This window comes from Antechinus flavipes, chromosome 3 (genome assembly GCF_016432865.1).
Source record: "Antechinus flavipes isolate AdamAnt ecotype Samford, QLD, Australia chromosome 3, AdamAnt_v2, whole genome shotgun sequence".
In the NCBI taxonomy this organism is placed as follows: Eukaryota; Metazoa; Chordata; class Mammalia; order Dasyuromorphia; family Dasyuridae; genus Antechinus; species Antechinus flavipes.
In genome coordinates this window covers 611378849-611399636 of record NC_067400.1, presented here as the reverse complement: position 1 = coordinate 611399636, position 20788 = coordinate 611378849, and the positions used below count along the sequence as shown (strand labels likewise).

The window sequence follows — 20788 nt, the reverse complement described above, 5'->3', positions numbered from 1 at the left end:
CTTGCCCACTGGTCACATGCTCCCCGCCAGCCCCTGCTCACCCACCCTGGGACCAGCTCTACAAATAGATGGCATTTGAGTGGGCCCAGCCCCCTGGGGGGCGGGGAAGGGGAGGGGTCTTCCTGTGTCACGGGCACAGGGTAGTGACTGCCCTAGCCACATGTCTCAGTCACAGCTCCTCGGTGGCAGGGCCCCAGAGGGACACGGATTCTATTCGAGCCTCAGGGGTCACCCAAGTGAGTGGAAAGTCAGGCTCCGATCTCGAGTGCACGTTCCCATAGTCCAGATTACAGGAACAGATTCCGAAAGTCCTAAAGAAATCTAGTCGAAGGCCTTCATTGGAGAAGAAGCGAAATTCGGAGAAGAAGGGGACTTTTACCCAAAATCCCCTAGCTACTATGGGGCGGATCCAAACCACTATTTTTCCAGGACACCAAGGTCGCGCTCCCCCCATCCGAAAGAAAAGTTGGAATGATGATGAAGGGGAAGAGTGGATGAAGGGAAAGAGGATAATCAGTCACCAAAAGTGACTTATTAAGCACATAGTATATTATATTGTGTTATGTCATACTACATACAGAACATATATATGTATATATACACATATATGTTATAATATATATTATTATATAACACATGATTATAATATAATTTTATTATATTATTATGTACTTGTTTTATTATGATATTATATTTATTATTAAAATTATATTATACATTATATTCCAGGCATTAGAAGCACAAGATTGAAACAGGCCCTGCTCTCAAGGAACTTATATTCTAACGGGGGAGAGAAGCGTATACATACATGTAACTCAATAAGCATAGAGAGAATAAATAAATATAAAGTAGTTCAGTACAAGGCATCTTGGGAAGGAGGACCCTAGCAGAGAATGGGGGGGGGGGGAGTGGGAGCAGAGAAGGGATAGAGAAAGAAAGGCTTAGAGAAAGAAAGGCTTAATGAAGAACAGAACGCTTGAGCTCTCTCCCAGGTGCCAGTCAGACTTAGTCAAAGGAGCTATCCCTTCAGAACCCCTCAGAGAGATAATCCTTAGACTCTTCATTTTCTATAAAGGTAAACGGGGGCACTAGACAGATGCCCAAAAAATAGAAAAGTAGCCCCCCACTGAATACTGCCCGGAGCTCCATTCTCATTGGGCAACCTCTGAGCACAATTCCTCTTCCTGGGAGGGGACAGAGAGTATCTGAGGTCCCAGCCCAGCAGCCAGCCCCGGTGCTTAGGGAAAGGACCCCTGAGGGAAAAGAGCAGAGGGATGTGATGGTAAAAGGAGGTTCTGGCCACGGGTGGAGCTGACATCTCTGAGGGGCTTATCAAAGCAGCCGAGTCAAAAAAAAATTTTTTTTAATAATTTTTAAAAATTAAAAAAAAAAGCAGCCGAGTCAAAAAGCTTTTATTAAGCACCTATTAGTGCCAAGTCACTGTGCTAAGCCCTAGGGATACAAAGAAAAGCAAAAGAGAATCCCTTTGAGCTAGAAGTTTACAGTCAAAAGGGGAGCCAACATGCAATTATGGACAAACGAGATGGAGATAAAATGGAGATGGACGCTCTCAGAAGGAAAGCAGTGAGATTGAGAAAGACCTGGGAATGGCTCACCGCAGGGGGTGACACTTTGGGGGAGCTTGAGGATGACGAGGGAGGCCACACCCCAGCTTTCCCAGAATGACTCCCTCCTTCCCTCCAGCTGGGAAGTTACAAGTGTTGTGAAAGGGCGGGAATCATGCAGTGACCTCGTTTGCCCACAAGGGGGAAGTAGTGACCTGTCCCTAAAGGAGCCAGGCTTTCTCCATGGTCTGAGAGCTTTGGGGAAGAGGGAATGGTCAGGGGGGAAACGAGAGTAGATGGTGAGGGGATCATTTAGGGAGGAAAGCATGCTATGGGGGCAGGGAGGGGACAATGATAGAGAAAACATTTACTAGTGAAGAATTAATTATCAATGAAGTAATGGACGTTTTTATTGATGACAGATGGGGGAATTTGAGGTTCAGTGGAAGAGCAGTGAGGGCGCCTGGGAGGGAGATAGTGAATGGGAACGATGGGAAGGGGGGGCCGACGTGGGGGAGACAGCCAGCCATACAGCCCTGAAGGGAAATTGGGAGGTGGACAAGGTCCTTGAGAAAAAATAAGCTGCAGGTTGGGGGGAGGGAGGTCAGCAGGGTCAGGGTGGGGTGTCCCTGTGGCCACCCACTGCAGCCCCTCCCTTGGGAGCCTGTGGCCACCCAGAGTCATGTGACCCCTCTTGAACTCTGTGTAAATAGGGCTTGGGGTTTGTGGCTTCGGGTTCGCAGGAAGAATCCTGAAAATAAACAGTGGAAGTTCATGATTTGGTCCAGCACTCGCCCTCCCCCCATCTAGATTTAAGGGGGAAAAGCCCCTCCCTCACGTGGGGCAGGATTGGGGGATTTCCGGGTCTGGAGAGGCACAATATGCCCCCAGAGGCTCTTAAAAGCTGAGGCCCCTCAGCCTCAGTGACCACCTGTCACCTGGGGGTGCGCACGTGTTGTAAGAGAACTGATTTCTTGACCCTCCCAGGTGGGCTTTTTCTGAGCCCACAGTGCCATTCCCCCTCCCTTCTCCCTGTCTCCTTCCCTTGTCCCCTCCCCTTCCCCAATTTCTCCCCCCACCAGGAATGGCCATAGGGAAATGGGGAGGGGATGCGGTTGAGAACAAAATCCGGGTCCCCAAAGGCCCCCCAGCCCCCTCCCAGCTGTCACTGTCCAGCATCTGACCCTACGGAAGCCTCCTTCCCATTCCCAGGCCCAGCCGCGCTCAGAAGGACGCGGGGCTTGGAGTTAGATCCCGAGCAAGAATTTCCTGCTCGTGAGGAGGCTTTGAAAACGTGAGAGAAGCTGGAAGAACTGGAGGGGAAAGGCTAAAGGTCCTCCGGGCCTTGGCCTGGGCCCCGGCCCCCGACTCGGGCCGGCTGCGGGGGGGGGGGGGGGGGGGACGGTCAAGAGGTCACTAGCTGACGATCCCCAGGCCCAAGCCACGCGGGCAGAGTCTCGGCTTCTTCAGGCCTGCGGCGAGGCCCTCGGGAGTCCCCCCCATCCCCCTTCCCTCCTCCTCCCTGGGAGCCCGGCCTCCGGTCTGGAAAGCTTCCCTGCCGATGAAATCAACAAATGCTGTCTGACCTCAATCCCTCCAGCTGCAGGGCCAGTCTCTCCGCCCTGGGTACGTGGGCTCGGCCCGCGGGGGGAGGGGGGAAGGAGACAGCCCGGAGGAGCAAAGAGCAGCCGCCCCCGCCTCTCCCCCGGCCCCCCCTCCGTGGGAGAGAGATTTCCGGCCGGGAGGGGGGCCCAGCAGAGGCCGGAGGCCGGAGGCGGCGGCGGCCCCTCCCGCGCTGACTCACCGACCTTGCGCTCGGCGGGCGGCCCCGGGGAGAGGAAACCCGAGCCCCGAGCCGCCCGCCCAGGCCGCACGCACTGACCCCGCGCCCGGGCCAGGCTCGGCGGGGGAGCCGGGGCCACGCCTGGCTCGGCCCCCGGGAACAGAGCCGGAGGTCCAACCCGGGCGGGGCGGGGGCGCAAGGAACCTCAGTTTCCCCCCTGCCGCCGAGGGAAGGCTGGCAGCTAACTGATTGGCAGAGGGGTGCGACGAGTTCCGAGGCTGACCCCCGGGACCAACCGAACCGAGGCTGGGGCACAGCTGCACACTGCACTCTTCCCACCTCCGGCGGAATAACCCCGAGTTATTAGCCCGCGCCCCCGCCCCCAGCCATTCCTGCTCTCTCCCCTCCCCACCTCCCTCAGGTGCCGCGAGGACTGAGGGAGGGGCTTTCTCGGAGCCGGGCTGGCCTCTCCGGGCCTGGCTGGGTGGTCAGGATGGAGCCTCCCTAAGCCTGACAGATGCACTCCCAGATGTGTGTAGGAAGAGGAGCTGTCGGCCTGATTTCCTTCCCAAGAAAATCCCAAGAGGGAGGGGGTAGGCTGCCGGGTGGGCAGGGGGAGGGAGTTATTTATTACTTGCTGGGACCAGGAGCTTTCCTTCCCTTTCCAGGGAGTTGCCTCTCCCACTCCCCGGGATAAATGTCGGGGCCAGGAAGGCCCCTGGAGATCACGAGGTCTCTGCTCTCACTTTACGGGAAGGGCGAGATTTGTGCAGTTACACAAAGTGAGCCTTAAGCCCGGCTCTCCTGACCCAGTCATGTGCTCCTGCAGCCTCCCGATAACCAGGGGTCAGGAAGGACTGTGTTCAAATACTACCCGACGTGACCCTGGGCCTCCCGCTTAACCTGCACCCCCTCCCTCACCGCAGCCCTGGGCCAGAGCCAGCTGCCATGCGTCTCTCACTCCGGGGGCTTCAGCTCCCTAAGCCACCAGCGCCTGCTACTAAGGACCCTCCCTCGTCCCCCACCCCGTCCTGGGTCTCTTAGAATCCCAAGTGCCACACCCCTGAGCGAATAGGGTTGTCCCTGGGAGGAATGAGCGGAAAGCCCCCCTCCCACCTCGTGCAATAGCACCCTTCTCTCCACCAGCCCCCCTCCTGCAGGAGCGCCCTTCCCCCACCAGAACAGCCTTCCCAGGCCTTGGAGGGTGTGGCCGGCACAGACATGTGAAGACAGCTCGGAAGCGATGGCCAAGGGCCTATTTCCCTATCGATCCTCGGGGCTGAGCCGGTTCCTGCCTCTGTCTCCCACCCCCCAGGAGGGCCAGCAAAGCCTGTACCCCAAGTCGGGGGCGGCTGCAGTGAAAGAGAGGAGCACTTTGAGGGAGATGACTCAGCCGCTGACTTGTGACCTCGGGACGAGTCTGGCAGACTCAGTTTCTGATGCGTACAAATGGGGGGAGTTCCAGTCCTAAGGAGTCCCCCTCCCTTCGCAGAACCTGGAATAGATGGTCAGGCCGTATGGAAGTGGAACCCGGGTCGGAAGCCAGACTTGGCTTCTTGATGTGAGGTGACCTTGGGCCAGTCACTTCCACATTTTAAACATTAATTCTGTAAAATGGGGGGTCTGGACTAGCTCAAGGTCTGATCTTAGATGCTTGAGAGGGGGGATTACATCTTTATTCAATATAAGCAGCCCCCTTTGAAAAACAAAAAGCCAAAAGCAAAAAACAATGGCCTGAAAGGAACTTGCCAGACTATCAAAGAGGTCTGTGATGGGAAGATGAAAAGATGAAAAGAAAGGCTGGTCTGGATGATCCTTAACTTCCTTTCTAGCTCTTCCTGTGATCTTGAAAGAAAGGATTCATGGGGAAGAGGGGGAAATGTGGTTCCGTCTGGGCCGGCCTTAGGGGCCTTCTGGAGCTGCTGGGAGCCCTCTCCTAGGGGAGGGAAGGATCTAGAAAAACTGACTTCAGAATAAAGCCTTCCCAGGGCAGGGGAGGGAGGAGAGAGGGGGGTACAGTGAGGAAGGCCCAACACTGCTCTTCTCCCCCTCCTCCCTAACCATCCCTAAGCAGGGATTCAGGCCAAGAAGAATAGTGATGACATTTCTGAAGACTTCCCCCACCTCCTTTCCCCAGCCTCAGACCAGAGGGCCTGATCCAACTCAGCTAGGGCTTGCTCCTTCCCAGCATGCTGTGGGAAGGCAGATGGGTGCTTGTTGGGACCCTGGGGGTAACTACCTCCTTTATCAATGACCAGGGGCAAAGGCCAGCTGGGGTCTCAGGCTTAATCCAGAGGGCCCTGGGAGGGCTTGGAGCCCCATGGGGAAGGCCTGGCCGAGGCCTTCTTGGAAGTAGCCGCAAGCTCTCTGCCCTCCCGGATGTCTGCCCTCTCCAGACTTGAGTTCCCACTCCCCAGAACAGAACAGCCTTCCCCTTCTGCAGTCCTGGCAGGAAGCCCGGGACAAGCTTCACCTTTGAGTCCTTGGCCTCTGGCCCGTTCACCCAGAGCCTCTGCTGCCTCAGCGCACACATCCTGCCTGCCCCGGCCTCCCACTGACCACGAGACAACTGCAGCCCCTTCCCCTCCTGGGGCTGCGGCATCATGGGGCTGCCCACACACGCTCCGTGTGTGCCAGGGCTCATGAATCAGGCCCTCTCTCGTGGGCAGCCCCACCCAGAGCAGGGCTGGGAAGGACAGTGTGAGAAATCTGGGCCGGGAGAAGGGAGCATTAGAGGCTGGCCTGAGAGGTCATGGCCGGGACTTCAGTGGGATTCAGGATAGATATGGGGAGACTGAAGGCTGAGGGAGGTATGTATGACAGGCCTGGAGCTGGTCCTCTGGGGGAGGGATCTAAATGGATCCCTGGAGAAGGATCTAAATGGATCTAAGAGGACCTGGTGGGGAGGAGGGACAGATGTGGTGACTGATAGTCCAAACTGACAGAGTCTATAGGAAGGAGGAAGCAGCCTCCATGGAAGGAATATGGGTTTTAAGGTCACACTATGGGTTCAAATCCCGTTCAGTCACTTACTATCTGTGTGACATTTGGTGAGCTATTTTATTTCTCTGGGTCTCAAATTAAGGGGCCTTCAAAATCTATTTGAATCCTAAATCAGTGTTATTCATCCTATTAGTCTATGAGGTAGAAAATTTGAGAGCCACTAATATCCTCTTAGAGAGACTAATTTTTTTTATATATTTCAGGAAAACCTGAATGAGAAAAAGACAATTACATCCTGATTTGCACTAATTTCTAACTGAAATTTAGAATTTTCTTCAATGATTGCATATTATGATCCAAAAGATTCCAGGAGTCTAAGTTAAGATCACCTGTTCGAAGATTGTGGAGGAAAGGGGGATCTCAGATCTACAGTGGGCAAGGTCTTTGGGGGTCTTATTGAGGATCAGAGTCCAGAGCAGGGCTCTAGAACTCCTAGGCTCTTCAGCGTCTAGGTAAGAGGAGAAATAGGAAAGAGCAGATTGCTACTGCCTCTCCTTAAATCTTCTGCCTTGGCGTCTGTGAGAGACTGATGGAGAGGTTTACTACCTGGACCCCAGTGCCTCATGGGAGTAACAGGATCTCTCTGCCAATTCCTCCCCCTCCTGGCCCAGGTGTATTGAAAGAACACGTCTCTGTCATACAGGGCCAGGACTGGGTGCTGGAGGTGGCTAGAAAGTCACAGGGAGACGTGGGCCGCGTTCCAGGCATCTGGAATAATGTGAGGATAAACCAGGAAGCAATAAAGGAGGGGAGCTTTCTGGGAATTGCAGAGCCTAATGGTCTTGAAAGCTGGGATCAGGAGTCTGGTAGGGAGTCACATTTAGCTGGAAGAGACCCAAGTCCAGCTCTTTCTCAGCCTTCATTTTCAGGCCTGAGCAGGGATCAGCCTGGTTGGGATTTCAAACCCATATGGTTTTTACCTTCTCCATCTATTCAGTGCTTAAGACAAAGAGGGGTATACAGTAGGGGCTTAATAAATACCTGCTGACTAGCTGAATTCCACCTCCACTGGACCATCTCCCCCAAGGAGAAACAAGGGCATCTCATTTCTAGCCATCAAAGCTAGAAAAAAGCAGCTCAATCTGATGTTTGGGAGTAAGAAAGAACTGTATCTGAATCTCACCTCAGACATGAGGTGAATCACCAAAGTCTAATCACGACCTTCTCTGTTTGCCACAGTTTCCTCATCTATAAAATGGGGGTAATAATAGCAACTTCCTCCTTCCATTTTGTGAGGTTCAAAATGAGATATCTGTTAAAAAAACACTGAGAACCTGGCACATCGTAGGTACTCTATACATATTTATTACCTTCCCCTGAACCTCACTTATTTACCCTTAAAATTGTGAGGAGGATGATGATGAAAATATTAATCATCAAAAACATTTACATAAAACTCTTAAGATTTTCAAAATAGTTTGATCCTCACAATCCTGAGAGGAGGTTCTATCATCATGCTGAATTTATTTTATTTTGAAATTACATTTATTTAACATTTAGAGGCAAAATAGAAAAAGAAAAACAAAACAACATAGAAAAAGAAAAGAAAAGGAAAAAACCATCACATGTAAAACAACATAAGAAAGGATTCAAAATATGAGACAATAAATTTCCATTTCAAGAAATACTACACCTTGTGGTCAGAGCTGTCCATCTTCTCTTTGTTTCTGTGTAGATTTTTTTTTGTTCTTTGCTGTGCATTTTTTACTTTATCCCTTTTTTCCCTTTTCCTTCGTCCTCACCCCCAAAGCCTACAATTAAGCATGGATGTGTCTATTGTCTGTCTAGACACACACGCACACGTGTACCCATATAGATACATGCCTATTTTTATAGCAAATAATAGTTAACATTTATATGTAGACATGATTGAACAATGTATAAATGTTGTTTAGGTTCAGCTAGATGGCACAGTGGATACAGCACTGGTCCTGAAGTCAGGAGGCTCTGAATTCAAATTCAACCTTAGACACTTAACACTTCCTAGCTATGTGACCCTGGACAAGTCATGTAACCCCAATTGCTTCACAAAAAAAATTAAGTAAAAATTGTTGTTCAGGTATATCTGATTTTTCATGATCCCATTTGAGGTTTCCTTGGCAGTGATACTAAATCAATTTGCAATTTCCTTCTCTGGCTCATGTTACAGATGAGTAACTGAGGCAAAAAAAATTTAAGTGACTTGCCCAGGATCACACAGCTAGCGAGTATTTGAGAGTGAATTTAAACTCAGATCTTCCTGACTAGACACAGAAATATTGTGAAATTCTAATTGGGTAATGTATGACTCCAACTCTTATGTTTTACAGATGGGGAAACTGAGCCAAAGATGAAAGAATCATTGAGAGTTAGGAGGGACTATCTAGTTTATTCTCCTCATTTGACTGATGAATGAATGAATGAAAAGCATTTAGTTAGCACTTGGGACACATACAAAACAGAGACAGCTGCTCACTTGCTTATCTTCTTGGTGACCAGAGACTATTTTTTTCCCTGAAGCAATTGAGGTTAAGTGACTTGGCCAGGGTCACATAGCCAGAAGCATAGGGGAGTTGATTGACAAGTTCTCCCCTAAAACAGAGGCAGTACTGCTTTAAGGGCAGATCCTGAGGTGGAATGCTGAGAAGGGGCCTGGGACTGTGTCAGGACAGAGTGTGAGCATGAACCAGCAGACTAAAAGGAGGGGAGTACTAGAAGACTAGAGCCAAGGAAAAGAGAGTTCAGATCACAGATTTAGCCCCAGAATAGATCCAATTCTACAGATGAGGAAACTGAGGCTCAGAGGAAGGAATTAAATGTTCAAGGTCATTCAGCAAGTGAATGTTTGAGCTAGGAGAGGGGGTGGGGGTGTGTGAAGACTTCCCCCCACAGAATGGATGAGAGTGGCCAAGGTCAGCCATTGCATCCCGGCCATTGCCACCCTTCCTGACTTTTGTCCTGACACTGGAAGAGAGAGTTGTCAAGCTCTCAGATGTCAAGCCCCAGCCCAAGATGTCACTGGTTCTTTTCTAAAAGGAAGGACACACAGGCTGACACACAGGGGGCCCTTTAATGCTTCTTAACTAGAACCCAAGCCCTCTTCCTCCAGACCGGATCCATGGCTGCCAAACATGAGATTGATGGGAAGGCCCCTTTCTGGTCCTGTTTCTTTTGGGCAGAGCTCCAGAAACAGCATTTCCTGTCAGGATGTGGCCCTGGAGCCCCTTTAGCTGGGGCAGCTGAGGAGGATGGGAAGAGGGCGCCCCTGAGGGACGCTAAGGGGCAGAGGCTGTGGGGTCTTAGCCTGGCGGAGAGCAGAGGTAGAGGCAGATTAGGAACCCACATTTCCAGACAGTCAGAGAGAAGGGGGAGAAACCTGGCTCGGGGCCCCAGCCATAAACCGTCTGGGTCTCGGGGCACGGGCCAATGGCCCCGAGCCACAGACACCCCAGGCTTTCATCAGCCAGGCCCATGGGAGGGACCCCTCTTCTCGTTCCCACCTGGGACTATGGGGAAGGGGACACTTCTGACCCGGCCTATGACACCCACCCCCCCATACTGGGTCTCCCCACCCAGATGCAGCCCTTCTCCCGGCTGCTCCAGATATGGCAAGTCCAAGTCCAGGGCCGCCCTAGCCCCATTCCTCAGTTGGGAAACCAAGCCCCACCCTGGGCACAATGCCTGGGTTTCCTTCCCACCCTCCAGGTCCTGCCTACAAAAGGTTTCCTGGAGCAGAAACAGCAACCTCAGGGAGAAAAGACGGGGTATCCTGGGAGGGGACCTCGGGCTGGGGGCCAGACTGGAGCAGGGGTGGGGGTGGGGAGCGACTGAAGTCCTTTAGAAGCTCTGGTTCTCAGCCCCTGCTCCTCCCTCCCATCCCCCCCACACCCCCTGCTCTCCTGGAGTGTCAGGACCCCAGCTGGAGCATCTGGGACAGTTTAAGGCAAAAAACTGACCCCGCCCGGAATAGCTTCTCTCACCCTGCCCCTCCAGGTCCTGGAGCAGCCCTTGCCCCCCACCCCAACCCCACCCTCACGCCACTGACCACCCACTCCCTGAGGGCTGAGCAGGTGGTGAACGGAGAGGTGACCCGAAGTCAAACCCAACCCCCAAACTCTCCTCCTCCTCCTCGCCAGAGGTGATCTCTGACCTCGGCCTGCCATTCCTTATTGAGCAACCTAACCCTGCCCCACCCCCCAACTCTGGCTCAGAGGGGATCCTGGAATCTGCCAGACTCCCTTCTCACCTGAGGAAAAAGGGCTAAACTCCTTTCTATCACTTAATCCCAGGGGCCAAGCCCTGGGGCCGGATGTTGGGAACCTCCGGAGGGCTGAAGGCCTTGCCCCCTAGTTCTCCACACACTTAGAAGTTCATTGCAAACAAAGGCTGGGGGAAAACCCGGGCCTCTGGCCTCCTCCGCTTCTTTATTGTGGCCTCCATCGGAGCCTTAGATGCCAGGGTGCCTTAAGGCGTCCAGATCTGAGGATCCAATAGCCCAGGACCGGGCCTGTGGGACTTCCGCCCGCCCAGCAGGAGGCCAGCGGTTTTACGCTACAAAAAGGAGACTTCCAGACGATTCCCTGGGTGAGAGAGCGGGAGGGGGCTCCAGCCTCCAGATGCAATCTTCTCAGTACCTTTGGGACAGAAGATACAGCAGTTTAACGAGGTGTCCTTGGGACTCCTGGGTCCAAAGATCCATCTTCCACCCTGTTTCTGGTCCCGGCAGCCAGGGGCTGTGTTCCTCCAAGCCTCCAATCTCAGCTGCCTCCTCCTTGCAGACCCCGCCAGGACGAGTGCCCTCTGAAGGGCCAGGGAAGTTTGGGTCCCCCGAACCCAAAAGAAAATCAAGGGGGAACCAACTATTCCCCCCCTCCTCCCTACCCAGGACCGCGCCCAAAGGGCAGAGAGATTTAGGGCTGGGCGGGAAGCCCCAAGGGCTGACTGGGGAGGCGGCCCGCACCGGGAGGGCCACCTTTCCCAGCTTAAAGAGGGGGAAGATGGCGGTAGGAAACTGACAAAAAGAAGTCCCAGGAGGGGGATTCTGGACCCTAGGCTACAAACTGGGACGCCCCCAGCAGCGGCCCAGAGGCCAGAGACTCTTCGCAGCTTGGACTACTCAAGCAGGGCCCGAGTCTGAAGGTCAAGGGCAGCCCGCGCCCCCCCTTTTCCCGCTCCCCTGGAGAGTGGATATCCTTCTGGAGGGGGGAGGGAGGAGACTGTCGTTCCAGCAGGAGGAGGTGACCTCCCCCGCTGGCGGCGGGCCGCTGGGGGCCCCCGCTCCGGTTATCAGCGCGCCGAGTCCCTGGCGCGGCCCTTATTGACTCTCCCCGGGCCAGGGCCAGGGGGGGAGGGGGCGAGGTTGGAACGAGCAGCGCTTTCCCACGCCCGCAGCCGCCGCGGCCCGGGGCGCATTCCTCCCCGCCCCCCGCCCCCCTCCCTCCGCAAATGTTTGCTCAGCCCGGGACAAACACACCTTGGCAGGAGCCGATGCCCCGCCCAGGGCCCGCCCCGGGGTCAGGCCGGGTTTGCTCAGAGGCCGGGCCGGGGCTGCTGGGGCAGGCTCGGGGAAGGGAGAGGAATCCCGAAGGGGGAGGGGCTGGAACTCCTCCCGGGCTCCGTGGGGGGCGGAGGGGGTGGGGATCGAACGGGAGAAATGATTCTCGGGATGGGCCTCCAGCCCCAATAAAGTTTCTCAGACCCCCTCCCCCCACGCCCTTCCTCTAACTCCCGCGAGCGCTTGCCGGACCCGCATCTTCCACCTCGTGCGCCCTGGGGGGAAGCGTCGAGAGCCCGTTCCCACAGCACCCCGCCCTGGGCCCTAAGCGAAGGTGCTCTGGGAAGCCGGAGAAGGGGGGGCGGGCACCCGAGAGGGCGATCGCGCGGTCGGTCATCCCTCGGTCGCCCCTCTGCCTTTGCTCAGACTTCCCCATACCTGCGAGACGCTCCCTGGGAGGAGGAGGAGGGATCAGCTGGGCCACCAGAGACCCAGAAGCCTCCCCGAGCAGCCCGGAGACCAGTGGTTAGCCACTGGGGGAACACTCTGCAGATGCTCCGTGAGAGTGATTTCCTAGGGGGCAGGAACGCCCCCCCTCCCAAGCACTCCCCCCCACCTTTTAAAAAAAACTCTGCCCACTAACGAGTACCAGAGACTGTGTAGACAAAGCTGGATCTGTGGTTATTGGGGAGTACCGGAGGCCGCATAGCTAGTCGGAGTCCCCGGCTCAGAGCTCTGTCACACACTTACTGGTATGACTTTCTCCCCCATGACCGCTTCTCTATTTGCCCTTCTGGCTTATTTTTATTCCCTTTCATTGGAAAGTAAGGGCATTTATGGGGCGCTTTAAGGTTGCTAACTCATTTGATCTTCACAACCAACTTGGGAAGGAAATGCTGTTATCCCCATTTTACAGATGAGGAAACTGAGGCATAAAGAATGACTAGCCCATTATCAAAAAGGAAGCAAGTCTCCGAGGCAAAATTTGAACCTCACACCTTCCTGACTCCGGGTCACTGACCTAGCTGAGGGCAAAGACAACTTCCCTCTAGTTTTTGTAACCCCAATGCCCAGCAAAGGGCCTGGCATTTGTGGGAGGGAGGGGAAGTGAAGCTAATTCACTTTAGTGGGGAGCTACAGATTCACCTCCTCTGAAAGTTTTAGAATTAGGGCTGAAAATCCCCTCACCTGACCCAGCCCAAAGCTTCTTAAACTGTCGGTTGTCATTGAAAAATTTGGCAACAAATATTACTCCAAGATTTAAGTCCTTAGGTAAAAATAAACAAGTATGTCCATCCAATTAATATGCAAATTTGCTTTTCTCTTTAATAAATGGTAAATCACGCGTATCCCGAAGAATTGTTTTAAAATATATTTTTAATGATTTATTATTAGGAAATGTTTGATTTGCAGACCTATTTTATATATCTATATACTTGGGGTCTTTCTCTGGAGAAAAGAGGTTTCCAATGGAAAAGTTTAAGAAACTGCTCAGTCCATGGTCCACAAGGCATGAGAGTAATAAATAAGAGATAGTGTTATGCAATGCACTTCTAGGTGGCGCCATAGTGAATAAAGCTCTGTTCCTGAAATCAGGAAGACTCAACTTCCAGAGTTCAAATCCTACCCCAGACACTTATAAGTTGTGTGATTCTGGGCAAAGTCACTTCATCCTGTTTGACTCAGTTTCCTCATCTGCAAAATCTACCTTCGGAGAAGGAAATGGCAAATCACTTCAGAATCTTTGCCAAGAAAATCCCAAATGGAGTCGTGAAGTGTTGGATTTGACTTAATAACAACAATTAAAGTGTGATCTCGTTGATTCCCCTGCACCTGGAGTCAGAAAAAACTTGAATAAATTCAGGTACTTATCACCTGTACAATATTAGGCAAACCTCTGTGCTTCAGTTCCCTCATCTGTGAAATGATCAGATTGGATCAAATAGTCTCTCCCAGTTCTAAAATCTATGATGTTATAAGTGATAATTAAATTGAATGCGTATAAGGGATGCTCCTTGAAGGCCGGCACAGTGCCAGGCCTATAATATATGTTAAATAAATGTTCGTTGAAACTAAATGGAAGATCTGATGTTATCATGACTAAGCTTGGCCCCAAGGACGAGCTTGGAGAATTAAACAAAAATTTAAAAAACAAAAACAAAAAAAGCAAGAGATGGGGTCTTATGGGTGCAGAGTATTGCATAAAATATTTCATTTCTTTGACGTGTTGGTTGGTTGTATTTTCTTCTCTTTTTAATCTCATTATTAGGGATGGATCTCTGGGAAGAGAAGGGCGGAAGATATCTTGGGAAATATCAGTGACGTAAAAACAAAAGCTATCAATATAAACTTAAAAAATAGATATTTGGTGAATGAATTAGGCCATAGGCTGCTTGAGGGTGGGAGACTATTTAGTTTCCCATCATTTCATCCCACAGCAGATGAGCATTTATTAAACAATAAAGGCCAAACAATAATTAGGTAATAATGTTGAAATATTAAACAATAGTAAATTAAACATTTATAAATGAATATCGATCTTTCCCTTCCTTTAAGACCTAACTTAGTGGTTATAACCATGAAAACTTCCTCTTCTGCCCAGCTGAAAACATTGTCTCACTCCTCAGATTTCCCTTGAGCGCTTTGTCTACATCCCTCCACTGATTTTATTTATTATATTTATATCAGGAGGGAGCGGACCTAGGCACTCTAACTTTGGAAGGGGACTTATGGGTAGGAGGTAGGCTGGAAATCAAGTCAAGAAAGCATCAGGACAGTTAATTATGTGAGTTTGTTAAATTAGCATAATCACATAGTTGGGATTGAACATAATAGACTCCAGACTATAGACCCCAGAATAGTCATTCTATCTAATTTTTTTACTCTCATTGGAATCCCAAATAGGAGTATGAAGCTTTTTCTCGGGGCACAAGGAAAATCGGTCTTAAAAGTTTATTTAGTAACTTAGGTAAAGAACATTGGGACAAGATGTGCTAGTGCTAATGCCTTCCATATTTAGCCTTCCTTAGCTATAACATTACTTGGAGGATGAGAAAAAAAAAAAAAGATGACTAGGGATGGGTTCTTAGCCATATTGGATCCTTCTTTTCCACCCGGTCACCTACTTGCAAGGCAGCATGATATAATGGAAAGGTCCCTACATTTGGGCTCAGAAGACGTGGGTTGATATTCTAACACCACTCTTCCTTAGAACTTCAAGTTAAGAAGCCTTTATGAGCCTGATATATGCCAGATCTTGGCATGTAAGAACCAAAAGAGAGTTGCAAAGGGTGTCCCCTGCTCCTATGAAGATCACAGACTGGTGGGACTGACAACACAAACCACTAGGTGGAAACCCACCTTGGACCAGATAGTGTCTCACTAAATCACTATCAATATTGTCTTGCTTTATCCTTGTGAGAACCCATTTTACAGAGAAAGAAACTGAGATAATCAGAGATCCCTTGGCTTGACTATCAAGTTTCTGAGTTAAGATTAAAACTCGGGTCTTCATGTCTTAAGACCTATCAGTCTATCTACTGCACTATCATCTGTATTCTTATTTTTAACAGAATATTATAAAAATGTTGACACGTGTGGGAGGTCAAAAAATAAAAAAGAAATTGGACAAACTCCCACTTAGAGATAGAAATTCATTCTTTTCAACTCTAATTAAAAGCTAATTACTATTAAATAGATTTATATTTCTATTGATTCATGACATGCATTGGATTAAATGACACGTGTACACAAAGGGCAATTGCAAATAATGCTTTATGTTGTTGGGTTATTTTTTCCCAGATTTTTTTTTCATTTTTTTAATAAAGCTTTTTTATTTACCAAAAAAAAAAAAAGTTTATTTAGAGCTTTTTTTTTTCTTTTAAACATTTCAGTTTTCTTTTAAGTCAGCAGTTGTGATAAACAGTGTTAACCATAGTCATTGCTAATTTACGGCACTTACTGGGAATAAATTGAGGGGTTATTCCCGGAAAGAAGGGGTATGTATAAAACTAGTGTTTTGCTACAAAACTGTCTCTGGGTAGGGATTCAGAGCTAAATAATAAAAAGGGGTAATTTTAAATATTATTACTAATCCGTTTTTTACAACATCTTGCTAAAGAGATAAATTGTTTATACTGAGAGATACATTTAGGCAACAATTTCCAAGTAAGATCGGGACAAATAATACCACCAAACCATCATTGCTGCACTTACCAATGTATTTTCCAGTTTCCTACAAGAAAGAGTCTCACCACGAATCCAACCATTCTGGAGAGCAATCTGGAATTATGCCCAAAAAGTTATCAAACTGTGCATACCCTTTGATCCAGCAGTGTTTCTATTGGGCTTATATCCCAAAGAAATACTAAAGAAGGGAAAGGGACCTGTATGTGCCAAAATGTTTGTGGCAGCCCTGTTTGTAGTGGCTAGAAACTGGAAATTGAATGGATGCCCATCAATTGGAGAATGGTTGAGTAAATTGTGGTATATGAATGTTATGGAATATTATTGTTCTGTAAGAAATGACCAGCAGGATGAATACAGAGAGGACTGGAGAGACTGACATGAACTGATGCTGAATGAAATGAGCAGAACCAAGAGATCATTATACACTTCGACAACAACGATATTGTATGAGGATGTATTCTGATGGAAGTGGATTTCTTTGACAAAGAGATCTAACTCAGTTTCAATTGATAAATGATGGACAGAAGCAGCTCCACCCAAAGAAACAACACTGGGAAATGAATATGAACTATTTGCATCTTTGATTTTCTTCCTGGGTTATATTTACCTTCTGAATCCAATTCTCCCTGTGAAACAAGAGAACTGTTCGGTTCTGCACACATATATTGTATCTAGGATATACTGCAACATATCTAACATATATAGGACTGCTTGCCATCTAGGGGAGGGGGTGGAGGGAGGGAGGGGAAAAATCGGAACAGAAGTGAGTGCAAGGGATAATGTTGTAAAAAATTACCCTGGCATGGATTCTGTCAATATAAAGTTATTATTAAATAAAATTTTAAAAAGAAAAAAAAAAGAAAAAGTCTCACCGTTGTCGTTGTTCCTCCTTCATTGTCAAAGAAGACCAGTGACATCATGGAGTATCTTGACTTTGGACGAATTGGATTTAAGGGACGTTAAGGTCCTTACTGACATCTAATTGAGGTGACTCTGGGCTGTCAAACTCTGCCAATGGAGTATAAATTCTCCCACGGAAAGGTTTTATATGGAATCCAAGCATATTACCAAGTGTTTTATTGGAAGCAGATTTTGGGGAGAACACAACAGACTCCATTTTGTGTTATATTTGCACAAAATGTACTGAAGGTCCTCCTTCATGCGTCCTCTCCCTCCCCCAATCACTTTATGATTGCAAAAGGGAATCACAGGATTCTGAATAGTTTCCAGGAACTAACTAAGTTACTTCTCTATATTCTATCTGAGAAGATACATAATAGGAGCAAAACAAATGCTAATTAATCCGCTGGTAAAGAAGACATTGTTTTTTATAGATCGGGGTAAATAGTTTTGCTAATAAACCTCTTTGGAATTGGAAGCTGAGTGGAGGCCCATCAGTTGGGGAATGGCTGGCTTTATTATTCTATGTAAAATGATGATTTCAGAAAAGCCTGGAAAGACTTGCATGAACCGATGCTAAGTGAAGCGAATACAACCAAGAGAACATTGTACACAGCAACAACAAGATTATGTTGTGATGGACTGTGATGGACTTGGCTCTTTTCAATAATGAGCTCCTTCAAGGCAATTCCAATATAATTGAGATGAAAAAATCTGCATCCAGAAAAGAACTATGGGGACTGAATGTGAACATAACATAATATTTTCATCCTTGTTGTTGTTGTTTATTTGTTTGCTTGCTTGTTTTTTTTTTTTTCTTCTTCTCATTTTCTCTCCCTTTGGATCTGATTCTTTTTTTTTTAAAATAATTTTTTATTGATAGAACGCATGCCAGGGTAATTTTTACAGCATTATCCCTTGCATTCATTTCTGTTCCGATTTTACCCCTCCCTCCCTCCACCCCTTCCCCGAGATGGCAAGAGTCCTTTACATGTTGAATGGGTTGCAGTATATCCTAGATACAATATATGTGTGCAGAACCAAACAGTTTTCTTGTTGCACAGGGAGAATTGAATTCAGAAGGTATAAATAACCTGGGAGGAAAAACATAAATGCAAGCAGTTTATATTCATTTCCAGTGTTCTTTCTCTGGGTGTAGCTGCTTCTGTCCATCTTTGGATCTGATTCTTCTTGCACAGCATAATATGTGAGGAAATGTGTTTAGAAGAATTGTATGTGTATAACCTATGTTGAATTACTTGCTATCTAGTAGGAGGGGAGAGATGGAGAAGGAGAGAGACATTGAAGGAGAGGATGCTGAAAACAATCTTTGCATGTATTTTGAAAAATAAAAAACTATGATTATTTTTGAAATAAAGTAAAAAGAGGAAACAAAATTCTCTGTAATCATTCAATACAAATCAGTAAATAGCTATTAAGCTCCTTTCTTAGGGGTGGGGAGCATTTTTCTCCTGGAAAGGGCAAGAAACCAGTGTCTCTACATTGAAGTTGGGGAGTATAAACCTGGAAAGGTAGAAGGGCACTAAGTTATGAAGAGCTTCAGACACCAAACAGATGATTTTTTATCTGATCCTGGAGGTAATGGAGAGCCACTGGAGTGTATTGAGTATGGGGTAATATGGTCATTCCTGTGCTTTAGGAAAGGAAAATGAATGTAATGGCTAAGCAGAAAATAAATTGGAATGGAGACTTGAGCACATCCACCAGCTGCTATTGCACTAGTCGGGGTGAGGCAGTAAGGTAAGCACTGGGGGTGGGGACAATGTCAAAGGAGAAAATGGGGGCATTTGAGAATGATGCTGCAGAGACAACATGACAAATCTTGAGAACAAGGTTTGGATGTGGAAGGTGAGAAAGAGTGAGGGAAAAATTACCCATGCAGATATCTTGTAAATAAAAAGCTATAATAAAAAGAAAGAAAGAGTAAGGAGTCCAGGATGGCTCCTGGATTGTGAGGCTAGGAAATTTAGGAGGATGGTGTTGCCCTCTACAGTAAGAGGAAAGGTGAGAGGAGAGTCTCAAGGATGAGAGAGGTACACGGTATCAAAAGCCGCAGAGTAATCAAGGAGAATCAGAATTGAGAAAAGGGCTTGGGATTTGGCAATTAAGAGGTCATTGTTCTCTTTGGAGAGGAGACAGTAGCAGAAAGCATCTGAGTGATAGAAGATAAGGAAGGAAAGAAAAGAGGGAATCCCTCGTGAATGGTCTTAAATTTGTTGTTGTTGTTGTAAAATAGAAGTAATATTCCCAGCTGAGAGAGTGGAGATAGAAGGAAGTGTTGGGCGGTTTGACAAGGAATGAAAAGTCACTATAGAGAGTGGGAGTTGATAAGGGAGACATGGTAGGATTGCCGAGCAATAGTGAGGGCCCAGTTGAGCTTCCGTAGCATAAATTTATACTAACAGTTGTGTGAATTTCTCCACCTTCGTTCAGCAACATGAGCGTAGGCAAGAGAGCAAGGAATGATGGGAGTGATCCAAGGCCGAGGATTGACTGGGTATAATTGGGAATATGATAAGGAAGGCGAGGGATTCCAAGAGAAGGCCAGGGTAGAGTTGAATTGGCAAATTCAGGAGTTGAGATGAAAAGAGGAGAGGGTGACTAGTGAAAGGGAGATGGCCTGGGAGAGAACTGAGAGGTCAAGGGGCCAGAGATCATGGTGTGGACAAAGAGCAAGGCTTAGGAAGGGAAGGCAGAAGGAAAGGTGAAAGTTCAATAGATTATAGAAGGGGATTTCGGAATACTTGAACATGGAGGTGATATATTTGTGGGTGATGGCAAGATCAAAGGTCTGACCATCTTTGTGTGTGGCTGAGGTGGAGTGGAGGAGTAGCTCATGGGAGGTGGATCTGTTGAGGAACTAAATAGTTAGGGTATTTGAGGGAGAGTCAATTTGTACGTTGAAGTTCCCTAATATGAGGTTATGAGCTGGGGAGGATAGGGGAAATGTAAGCATTTTTTGATAGATGAGATAGAAAATGCCATCTACACCTAGAGAGAGAACTATGGAAACTGAATGTGGATCAAAGCATAGTATTTTCTTTTCCTGTATAAATGTTTCTATATGTAAATGTATGTGTGTGTGTGTGTGTGTGTGTGTACACATATACATGTATATATAATAGCTTTTTATTTTTCAAAGTACATGCAAAGATAGTTCTCAACATTCACCCTTGCAAAACCTTATGTTCCAAAATTTCCCCTCCCTCCCCACCTCTCCCATCCCCTAAATAGGTTAAACATGTACGATTCTTCTAAATATATTTCTGCAATCATCTTGCTGCACAAGGAAAATCAGATCAAAAGGGGAAAAATGAGAAGAAAAAAAAAAAAACAAAATGCAAGCGAACAGCAACAAAAAGAGTGAAATTACTATGTTGTGATTCACACTCAGTTCCCACAGTCCTCTCTGTGGGTACAGAGTGCCCTCCCTTCACAAGTCTATTGGAATTGGCCTGAATCACCTCACTGTGAAAAGAGCCATGCCCATCAGAATTGATTGTCCTACACTCTTCTGCTTGTTGTATACAATGATCTCCTGATTCTGCTCACTTCCCTCAGCATCAGTTCCTGTAAGTCTCTCCAGGCCTCTCTGAAATCCTCCTGCTGATCATTTCTTACAGAACAATAACATTCCATAACATTCACATACCACAATTTATTCAGCCATTCTCCAACGGATGGGCATCGACTCAGTATCCAGTTCCTCGCCACCACAAAAAGGGCCGCCACAAACATTTTTTTTCCACATGTGGGTCCCTTTCCCCTTTTTTTATGCTCTCTATGGGACACAGACCCAGTAATGGCCCTGCTGGATCAAAGGGTATGAACAGTTTTATAGCCCTTTGGGCACAG

At 48.1% G+C, this 20788-nt stretch overlaps 1 long non-coding RNA gene across 1 annotated transcript; it reads right to left on the bottom strand.

Annotated features, from left to right (window-relative positions):
- Positions 1–8309: 8309 nt before the first annotated feature.
- LOC127556039 (uncharacterized) lies at positions 8310–12585 on the bottom strand. Its single transcript, XR_007952346.1, has 3 exons — positions 12263–12585; positions 10577–10964; positions 8310–9634 (listed from the first exon to the last, which is right to left on the bottom strand). It is a non-coding gene; the product is annotated as an uncharacterized LOC127556039 (long non-coding RNA).
- Between the last annotated feature and the right edge of the window lie 8203 nt (positions 12586–20788).